This window comes from Arachis hypogaea, chromosome 10 (genome assembly GCF_003086295.3).
Source record: "Arachis hypogaea cultivar Tifrunner chromosome 10, arahy.Tifrunner.gnm2.J5K5, whole genome shotgun sequence".
In the NCBI taxonomy this organism is placed as follows: Eukaryota; Viridiplantae; Streptophyta; class Magnoliopsida; order Fabales; family Fabaceae; genus Arachis; species Arachis hypogaea.
In genome coordinates this window covers 46,549,374-46,560,202 of record NC_092045.1, presented here as the reverse complement: position 1 = coordinate 46,560,202, position 10,829 = coordinate 46,549,374, and the positions used below count along the sequence as shown (strand labels likewise).

Below are 10,829 nucleotides of genomic sequence, written 5' to 3'. Positions count from 1 at the left end.
GATTTTCGGCCACAATGAGCAAATGAGGCAGCCTTGGGGGTTTTGGGGGTGTAGGGTGAGCTGTGATTGGTTGGCTTGGAGGTGGATTAAAATAATATTAAAATATCTCTGGTATACAACTACTAAAACTAGGTGTATCGGAACACTCGTAAAAACATCTCTAAAAATTATTTTCTGAGCTACTAGCATAAATGACACTAGTAACATATTTAATATGAGAATAAAACATGTATGATGAGGCCTTAGCATTGCTAAAGTCATCAGAGAGTGCTGGTGCTAAGCTGCACCAGTAAACCATAAACCCGGTTAAACCGATTTTCTGTTTTTAACAAAAACAGACCAGGTAACCTTATAATATCATTCAAGCATTTTCTAATACTAATATAATGATAATATTATACTATTATCTCTCTCCTCTCATGAATAGTATCCGGTTTGTCAAACAGAGACTATTTACGAAAGTCAGAATTAAAACTGCCAACCGATATGGTTCAAAAACTAGGTTCTTCGCGATTGCATTATTGAGCTTGCCTTAAAGGAGGTTCTAGCTTAAGGATGACATAATGATAATGAGGATTGAGATGCTTGATGATATAACAGAGGTGTTCCCTTTACTGATCTTCCGGAGGATTCCGTGCCTTTAGAAAAGATCTCGCGTACACGAAAATTAGGGTCGTTACATTCTACCCTCCTAAAAGGAAATTTTGCCCTCAAAATTTCAGCCGCGTGCAAGAAATCCATCTTTAAGCGGTCTATTTCCTTCGATCCATCCTGACGAAGAGATCAGTCCATTCCTTACAGCTTCCAAATCTCATGCAGCCATAGCCATGAAGATCATAACAGCTATGAAGATAGCTGTGGCTTACGTCGATTCATCGTTCGGAGCTCGATTAAACCATGCCTATTCACAGTCATTGAGGTCTTATCCGTACCAAACAATCAACATTAAGGTGATCAGTCTTAATATCTCAAGTAAGGCACGAACATTTCCAAAATGAGCACTCATAGACATTCATGCCAAATGTATCTTAAAGATACCCTAACAGCATGAAACACACAAGCAGAGTATGCAACGAAGCATAGTCAGTCCACTCCCCAGGCTCTATTGGGAACGAACTGCTCTGATACCAAATTGTAACGACCCAATTTTCAATATGTCTAGATCATACCGAAAACTGAGCACTACCAATTTGTCTTCCTAATTATTATCTATTATTTATCATATGAGCCTGATTCGTTGTTAAAAACGTAGTTAATTTGCGGGGTATTTTATTTTTTTTTTTGAAAATATTTGGGTTAATAGACGGAATCATACATAATCAATTCACAACTGATAACAGATAGAACGGTTATAAACAACCACACATAAATACATCACGAGTAGCTAGAAACATTCATTTATCCAGCCTTTGTTAGAGTATAAACCTTTAGTTAGAACACCCCTAGATATAGCTAAATAATATCTATATATACATATATATATACAACATCCCAGGTCCTGACCTATTCAAGAAGTCCCTAAGCTGGCACCCAGGCTAGCCTAGACTCTATACTTGCCTAGCCCCTCTAAACTACTAAAGCGAGGGAAAGTACGTTCTATGTCTTCAAAACTCAAGTCAGGTGGAACGTCACCAAAAGGTAGAACATCATCTGCTACTCCTCTGCACGATCAGACTTTTCCAGAGGACGTCTCTCTGGTACCTCATGAAGTAGCCACACAATAGGAGTCTCGTACACAGGATTTAGATTAAAGAGCGCATACGAACGGGGTGTAGACGTTGGCTGGTTTCACAGTATATACATATAAATAGAGAACGATATTCACCCTAGATTCAGAAAACTATCTAGAGCAGAATCCTCTTCTTGCGAACGGTCATCAGCAAACTACAGTAAGGTACTCTTACTTCCATCTGAAGGGGAAGGGAGAGAGAAGGGGTAAGAACTGGGGAGTTCTTAGTAGGGTCGGGGTTATTAGTTATATTCATTTATTTAGGGTCGATTAACAGACGAATAATAGAATATAGTGAAGCAGTAAACAAAAGATAAAGACAGAAAGAGAAAGTAGAGACAATAGAAAGTAGAACACAAACAAGAGAATACAAGAAAATAAAACATAGAAATAGCATACAAGCAGACAAACACAAGGAAATAGATCACACAAAGAAAGGAATGCAACAGAGAATGATGCGCAGACAAGAATGATGCATGTCTAGTCCTAGTACAGGCCATGAGCTCATGTGTCGGTTAGCACCTGCATTCCCGACATTTATCCGGTCACGAGTTCCCGATTTTCCCGGATACGATTTTCCGTTCAAATAAATGCGTATGTAATTATTAGCAGCTCTATTGAGACAGCCTCTGCGTTCTACTCGCAGGGAATATACTCTTGGAAACGGAAACTTGCTGTAGGTATCCTAGTTTCCCTACAGAAGCTCTTGTGAACGGAAAATTGCTGTAGGTATCCTAGTTTCCCTACAGAAGCTCTTGGGTTGCTTTAAGCAACAAATGACCTTTCAACAGGCCCTTTGCTTTTTATTATCTTTTATAATCATAAATACGCAAGCGGGACAATACCCACGTCCTTGCCAACAATTTCATAAACTGAATACTTTTCCTCAACAGAATCAGTGTAATTGTCATCATAAGTTATCATTCTCATTATTCATCTCCAGTTACATATTCTTTTACAATATCTCTCTCTTTCTTTGTTCAACCATACTATACAAACTTTACATCTTTCACTTGTACAAAAGCTTGGCTCAAACCATTTATCTTTATCATATTACTCTTTTCCTTTCGTATCTCTTTACTCTGTTCTGGTTACTATGTTCTCTGTGTTACTTTATTCTGCTCTGACTTCTCTGCTTAACGTATGTATTTAAAGCTTATGTAAATTTCGGTATGAATAGTTAGCTTGTCCCAAGTATAGGTTCATTAAGTCTATACTGAAACAGTTTAACTTTTCATATTATACCTAACCCTAGTCGCAACTCAAGGACTAACTATGTTGCCCTAGTTCGTTCACTAATGTCTGTCTGTTTTTCTGTCATTAAAACTTTACAGACTTTTTCTTCGATTTTTATCTTTTCTTTAACTTTTATCTTTTCTTTATCTTTTCCTCACTAACATGTTATTACCACTCCCTAAGTGTTTTATGAAGGTAATTATGAGATTCTGCACTTAAAGTTGTCTTTCTAAAGCTTTTACAGAAAACTGCATTTTCTGCATTATTTTATTATTTTTATTAAAATATTATTTTTAATTAAATATTATTATTTAATATTTTATTATTATTTATTATTTTATTAATATATTTTCGAAAATTAACTTTACTTTAACCTTTAACCTTTAAAATTCACTTTTTACCACCCGTAACTTTTAATATTTCTACTTTTACCACCCTAACTTTCAGAAATTACAAAATAACCCCACAAACACCAAAATAATTACTTCTTTGCCCTTTTATGAATCAAAAAGGTGTTCTTCATTGTTCTTCACCACACTCAAAGTGTTCTTCGTGTTCTTCATAAATTCTTCAGATTCTTTCTCTGTTTTTACCCGTTTTTCAATCTTTTCAGCAACCGATTTTTACCAAAATTCATAATAAATTCCCAGCCACTAAAACCCCATCTTTTCCACATTATTTCAACACAAATTGAACCTCAATTTAAGGCCTAGGGTTTCGTTTTCCAGCAGCCTTCAAGAACAACATTCATAGCTTAAATATCATCAAATTTCATCAAATTTTCAACAAACTTTCAACAAGAATCACTCATATAAACAATCAATTTCAAGCACAGCCAAACCATATCATAATTACACAACTCAAACACAATCAATCAAGATTAAATTCATCAAACCCTACCTGGTTTTGCTGCTCCTAATTCGGTTAAACTTTCAGGTGGTCCTTAAGCACTTTTTCCTCCTAAATCACATCAAGAACAACTTTAAATCCAAAAACTCTCAACTGACCAAATCTCACTCAGCATGTTAGGAAGAGATATATCACCTTAGAGTTGCTGGAAATTCACATTTCTTGGCCCTCAAGTCAAGTTAAGCATGATTCCTAAGGAAAAACATCAAGAAAACACATGTTTACATGGTTTTCCTTGAAAACCGAATTGAAGAGGGAGGGAGACAGCCATCTCACCTTATTTCCAGCCTTGATAAGTCACATGGTTATGTAGAGGAAGAAGAGAGGATCATTTTGGTGAAATCGGAGTTTTGATTTGAGTTTTAGTTCAGAAGAAATCAAGCTTTGAAGATTTATGAACCAAGAACTTTCTCTCCTTTTTCTCTTGGTGATTTTCGGCCACAATGAGCAAATGAGGCAGCCTTGGGGGTTTTGGGGGTGTAGGGTGAGCTGTGATTGGTTGGCTTGGAGGTGGATTAAAATAATATTAAAATATCTCTGGTATACAACTACTAAAACTAGGTGTATCGGAACACTCGTAAAAACATCTCTAAAAATTATTTTCTGAGCTACTAGCATAAATGACACTAGTAACATATTTAATATGAGAATAAAACATGGATAATGAGGCCTTAGCATCGCTAAAGTCATCAGAGAGTGCTGGTGCTAAGCTGCACCAGTAAACCATAAACCCGGTTAAACCGATTTTCTGTTTTTAACAAAAACAGACCAGGTAACCTTATAATATCATTCAAGCATTTTCTAATACTAATATAATGATAATATTATACTATTATCTCTCTCCTCTCATGAATCGAGTCCGGTTTGTCAAACAGAGACTATTTACGAAAGTCAGAATTAAAACTGCCAACCGATACGGTTCAAAAACTAGGTTCTTCGTGATTGCATTATTGAGCTTGCCTCAAAGGAGGCTCTAGCTTAAGGATGACATAATGATAATGAGGATTGAGATGCTTGATGATATAACAGAGGTGTTCCCTTTACTGATCTTCCGGAGGATTCCGTGCCTTTAGAAAAGATCTCGCGTACACGAAAATCAGGGTCGTTACATTCTACCCTCCTAAAAGGAAATTTTGCCCTCAAAATTTCAGCCGCGTGCAAGAAATCCATCTTTAAGCGGTCTATTTCCTTCGATCCATCCTGACGAAGAGATCAGTCCATTCCTTACAGCATCCAAATCTCATGCAGCCATAGCCATGAAGATCATAACAGCTATGAAGATAGCTGTGGCTTACGTCGATTCATCGTTCAGAGCTCGATTAAACCATGCCTATTCACAGTCATTGAGGTCTTATCCGTACCAAACAATCAACATTAAGGTGATCAGTCTTAATATCTCAAGTAAGGCACGAACATTTCCAAAATGAGCACTCATAGACATTCATGCCAAATGTATCTTAAAGATACCCTAACAGCATGAAACACACAAGCAGAGTATGCAACGAAGCATAGTCAGTCCACTCCCCAGGCTCTATTGGGAACGAACTGCTCTGATACCAAATTGTAACGACCCAATTTTCAATATGTCTAGATCATACCGAAAACTGAGCACTACCAATTTGTCTTCCTAATTATTATCTATTATTTATCATATGAGCCTGATTCGTTGTTAAAAACGTAGTTAATTTGCGGGGTATTTTATTTTTTTTTTTGAAAATATTTGGGTTAATAGACGGAATCATACATAATCAATTCACAACTGATAACAGATAGAACGATTATAAACAACCACACATAAATACATCACGAGTAGCTAGAAACATTCATTTATCCAGCCTTTGTTAGAGTATAGACCTTTAGTTAGAACACCCCTAGATATAGCTAAATAATATCTATATATACATATATATATACAACATCCCAGGTCCTGACCTGTTCAAGAAGTCCCTAAGCTGGCACCCAGGCTAGCCTAGACTCTATACTTGCCTAGCCCCTCTAAACTACTAAAGCGAGGGAAAGTACGTTCTAAGTCTTCAAAACTCAAGTCAGGTGGAACGTCACCAAAAGGTAGAACATCATCTGCTACTCCTCTGCACGATCAGACTTTTCCAGAGGACGTCTCTCTGGTACCTCATGAAGTATCCACACAATAGGAGTCTCGTACACAGGATTTAGATTAAAGAGCGCATACAAACGGGGTGTAGACGTTGGCTGGTTTCACAGTATATACATATAAATAGAGAACGATATTCACCCTAGATTCAGAAAACTATCTAGAGCAGAATCCTCTTCTTGCGAACGGTCATCAGCGAACTACGGTAAGGTACTCTTACTTCCATCTGAAGGGGAAGGGAGAGAGAAGGGGTAAGAACTGGGGAGTTCTTAGTAGGGTCGGGGTTATTAGTTATATTCATTTATTTAGGGTCGATTAACAGACGAATAATAGAATATAGTGAAGCAGTAAACAAAAGATAAAGACAGAAAGAGAAAGTAGAGACAATAGAAAGTAGAACACAAACAAGAGAATACAAGAAAATAAAACATAGAAATAGCATACAAGCAGACAAACACAAGGAAATAGATCACACAAAGAAAGGAATGCAACAGAGAATGATGCGCAGACAAGAATGATGCATGTCTAGTCCTAGTACAGGCCATGAGCTCATGTGTCGGTTAGCACCTGCATTCCCGACATTTATCCGGTCACGAGTTCCCGATTTTCCCGGATACGATTTTCCGTTCAAATAAATGCGTATGTAATTATTAGCAGCTCTATTGAGACAGCCTCTGCGTTCTACTCGCAGGGAATATACTCTTGGAAACGGAAACTTGCTGTAGGTATCCTAGTTTCCCTACAGAAGCTCTTGTGAACGGAAAATTGCTGTAGGTATCCTAGTTTCCCTACAGAAGCTCTTGGGTTGCTTTAAGCAACAAATGACCTTTCAACAGGCCCTTTGCTTTTTATTATCTTTTATAATCATAAATACGCAAGCGGGACAATACCCACGTACTTGCCAACAATTTCATAAACTGAATACTTTTCCTCAACAGAATCAGTGTAATTGTCATCATAAGTTATCATTCTCATTATTCATCTCCAGTTACATATTCTTATACAATATCTCTCTCTTTCTTTGTTCAACCATACTATACAAACTTTACATCTTTCACTTGTACAAAAGCTTGGCTCAAACCATTTCTCTTTATCATATTACTCTTTTCCCTTCGTATCTCTTTACTCTGTTCTGGTTACTATGTTCTCTGTGTTACTTTATTCTGCTCTGATTTCTCTGCTTAACGTATGTATTTAAAGCTTATGTAAATTTCGGTATGAATAGTTAGCTTGTCCCAAGTATAGGTTCATTAAGTCTATACTGAAACAGTTTAACTTTTCATATTATACCTAACCCTAGTCGCAACTCAAGGACTAACTATGTTGCCCTAGTTCGTTCACTAATGTCTGTCTGTTTTTCTGTCATTAAAACGTTACAGACTTTTTCTTCGATTTTTATCTTTTCTTTAACTTTTATCTTTTCTTTATCTTTTCCTCACTAACATGTTATTACCACTCCCTAAGTGTTTTATGAAGGTAATTATGAGATTCTGCACTTAAAGTTGTCTTTCTAAAGCTTTTACAGAAAACTGCCTTTTCTGTATTATTTTATTATTTTTATTAAAATATTATTTTTAATTAAATATTATTATTTAATATTTTATTATTATTTATTATTTTATTAATATATTTTCGAAAATTAACTTTACTTTAACCTTTAACCTTTAAAATTTACTTTTTACCACCCGTAACTTTTAATATTTCTACTTTTACCACCCTAACTTTCAGAAATTACAAAATAACCCCTCAAACACCAAAATAATTACTTCTTTGCCCTTTTATGAATCAAAAAGGTGTTCTTCATTGTTCTTCACCACACTCAAAGTGTTCTTCATGTTCTTCATAAATTCTTCAGATTCTTTCTCTGTTTTTACCCGTTTTTCAATCTTTTCAGCAACCGATTTTTACCAAAATTCATAATAAATTCCCAGCCACTAAAACCCCATCTTTTCCACATGATTTCAACACAAATTGAACCTCAATTTAAGGCCTAGGGTTTCGTTTTCCAGCAGCCCTCAAGAACAACATTCATAGCTTAAATATCATCAAATTTCATCAAATTTTCAACAAACTTTCAACAAGAATCACTCATATAAACAATCAATTTCAAGCACAGCCAAACCATATCATAATTACACAACTCAAACACAATCAATCAAGATTAAATTCATCAAACCCTACCTGGTTTTGCTGCTCCTAATTCGGTTAAACTTTCAGGTGGTCCTTAAGCACTTTTTCCTCCTAAATCACATCAAGAACAACTTTAAATCCAAAAACTCTCAACTGACCAAATCTCACTCAGCATGTTAGGAAGAGATATATCACCTTAGAGTTGCTGGAAATTCACGTTTCTTGGCCCTCAAGTCAAGTTAAGCATGATTCCTAAGGAAAAACATCAAGAAAACACATGTTTAAATGGTTTTCCTTGAAAACCGAATTGAAGAGGGAGGGAGACAGCCATCTCACCTTATTTCCAGCCTTGATAAGTCACATGGTTATGTAGAGGAAGAAGAGAGGATCATTTTGGTGAAATCGGAGTTTTGATTTGAGTTTTAGTTCAGAAGAAATCAAGCTTTGAAGATTTATGAACCAAGAACTTTCTCTCCTTTTTCTCTTGGTGATTTTCGGCCACAATGAGCAAATGAGGCAGCCTTGGGGGTTTTGGGGGTGTAGGGTGAGCTGTGATTGGTTGGCTTGGAGGTGGATTAAAATAATATTAAAATATCTCTGGTATACAACTACTAAAACTAGGTGTATCGGAACACTCGTAAAAACATCTCTAAAAATTATTTTCTGAGCTACTAGCATAAATGACACTAGTAACATATTTAATATGAGAATAAAACATGTATAATGAGGCCTTAGCATTGCTAAAGTCATCAGAGAGTGCTGGTGCTAAGCTGCATCAGTAAACCATAAACCCGGTTAAACCGATTTTCTGTTTTTAACAAAAATAGACCAGGTAACCTTATAATATCATTCAAGCATTTTCTAATACTAATATAATGATAATATTATACTATTATCTCTCTCCTCTCATGAATAGAGTCCGGTTTGTCAAACAGAGACTATTTACGAAAGTCAGAATTAAAACTGCCAACCGATATGGTTCAAAAACTAGGTTCTTCGCGATTGCATTATTGAGCTTGCCTCAAAGGAGGTTCTAGCTTAAGGATGACATAATGATAATGAGGATTGAGATGCTTGATGATATAACAGAGGTGTTCCCTTTACTGATCTTCCGGAGGATTCCGTGCCTTTAGAAAAGATCTCGCGTACACGAAAATCAGGGTCGTTACATTTAAGGTATATGGTTTGTGGTTTAGGGTTTATGGTTTGGGGTTGAGAGTTTATGGTTTAGCGTTAAAGATTTGGGGTTTGTGGTTTAGGGTTTAGTGTATAGGGTATAGGGTTTATGGTTTATAGTTTCAGGTTTAGGCTTTAGTGTTTGTGGTTTATAGTTTAGGGTTTTGGGTTTAAGGTTTAGGATTTATGGTTTGGGGTTGAGGGTTTATGGTTTAAGGTTTATGGTTTGTGGTTTTTGGTTTAGGGTGTAGGGTTTAGGCTTTAGGGTTTGTGGTTTATGGTTTATGGTGTAGGGTTTAGGGTTTATGGTTTGGGGTTGAGGGTTTATGGTTTAGTGTATAGGCTTTAGGGTTTATGGTTTAGGGTTTAGGGTGTAGGGTTTAGCGTTTAGGGTTTATGGTTTTGCATTGATTGTTTATGGTTTAGGATTTTTAGTTTAGGGTTTAAGCTTTAGTGTTTGTGGTATAGGGTATAGGGTTTAGGGTTTAGGGTTTATAGTTTCGGGTTTAGGCTTTAGTGTTTGTGGGTTATAGTTTAGGGTTTTGGGTTTAAGGTTTAGGGTTTATGGTTTGAGGTTGAGGGATTATGGTTTAAGGTTTATGGTTTGTGGTTTAGGGTTTAGGGTGTAGGGTTTAGGGTTTAGGGTTTATGGGTTGGTGTTGAGGGTTTATGGTTTAGGGGTTAGGGTTTATAGCTTAGGGTTTGGGCTTTAGGGTTAGTGGTTTATGTATTAAGGTATAGGGTTGAGGGTTTAGGGTTTATGGTTTGGGGTTGAAGGTTTATGGTTTAGGCTTTAGGCTTCAGGGTTTGTGATTTAGGCTTTAGCATGTTGGGTTTAGGGTTCAGGGTTTATGGTTTGGGGTTGAGGGTTTGGGGTTTTGGGTTTAGGGTTTATAGTTTAGGGTTTAGGCTTTAGTGTTTGTGGTTTAGGGTTTAGTCTTTAGGGTTTAGGGTTTAATCTTTAGGGTTTATGGTTTAAGGTTTAGGGTTTGGGGTTTAGCCTTTACGGTTTATGGTTTAGGGTTTGAGGTTTATGGTTTAGGGTTTAGGGTGTAGGATTTTGGATTTAGGGTTTATGGGTTGGTGTTGAGTGTTTAGGGTTTATAGTTTAGGGTTTAGGCTTTAGATTTTGTGGCTTATGGTTTAGGGTGTAGGGTTGAGCATTTAGGGTTTATGGTTTGGGATTAAGGGTTTATCTTTTAGGCTTTAGGCTTTAAGGTTTGTGATTTAGGTTTTAGGATGTAGGATTTAGTGTTTATTGTAACAACCCTAGTTTTTGAAAATTAGATAATTAGTTATTTGTGATTTATTTTATTTGTTGATAATTTTATTTTAAGACAATTATTTTACTAAAGTAATTAAATGGAGTTTCATCATAATTAGAGTTTAAATTAATTAGAATTTTTATATAAATTTTATTAGATATTTGGTATAATTGAAATTATAATTCTGGTAATTGAAAAATAAGAAAGCATGGTATAATTTAATTTAAATAAGTTCTATTTTGAATGAATTATGTTATTAATTTGAACTCCT

At 35.9% G+C, this 10,829-nt stretch overlaps 1 long non-coding RNA gene across 1 annotated transcript; it reads right to left on the bottom strand.

Annotated features, from left to right (window-relative positions):
• Positions 1-8,037: 8,037 nt before the first annotated feature.
• On the bottom strand, positions 8,038-8,606 carry LOC140175489 (uncharacterized). Its single transcript, XR_011866303.1, has 3 exons — positions 8,454-8,606; positions 8,313-8,369; positions 8,038-8,228 (listed from the first exon to the last, which is right to left on the bottom strand). It is a non-coding gene; the product is annotated as an uncharacterized lncRNA (long non-coding RNA).
• Between the last annotated feature and the right edge of the window lie 2,223 nt (positions 8,607-10,829).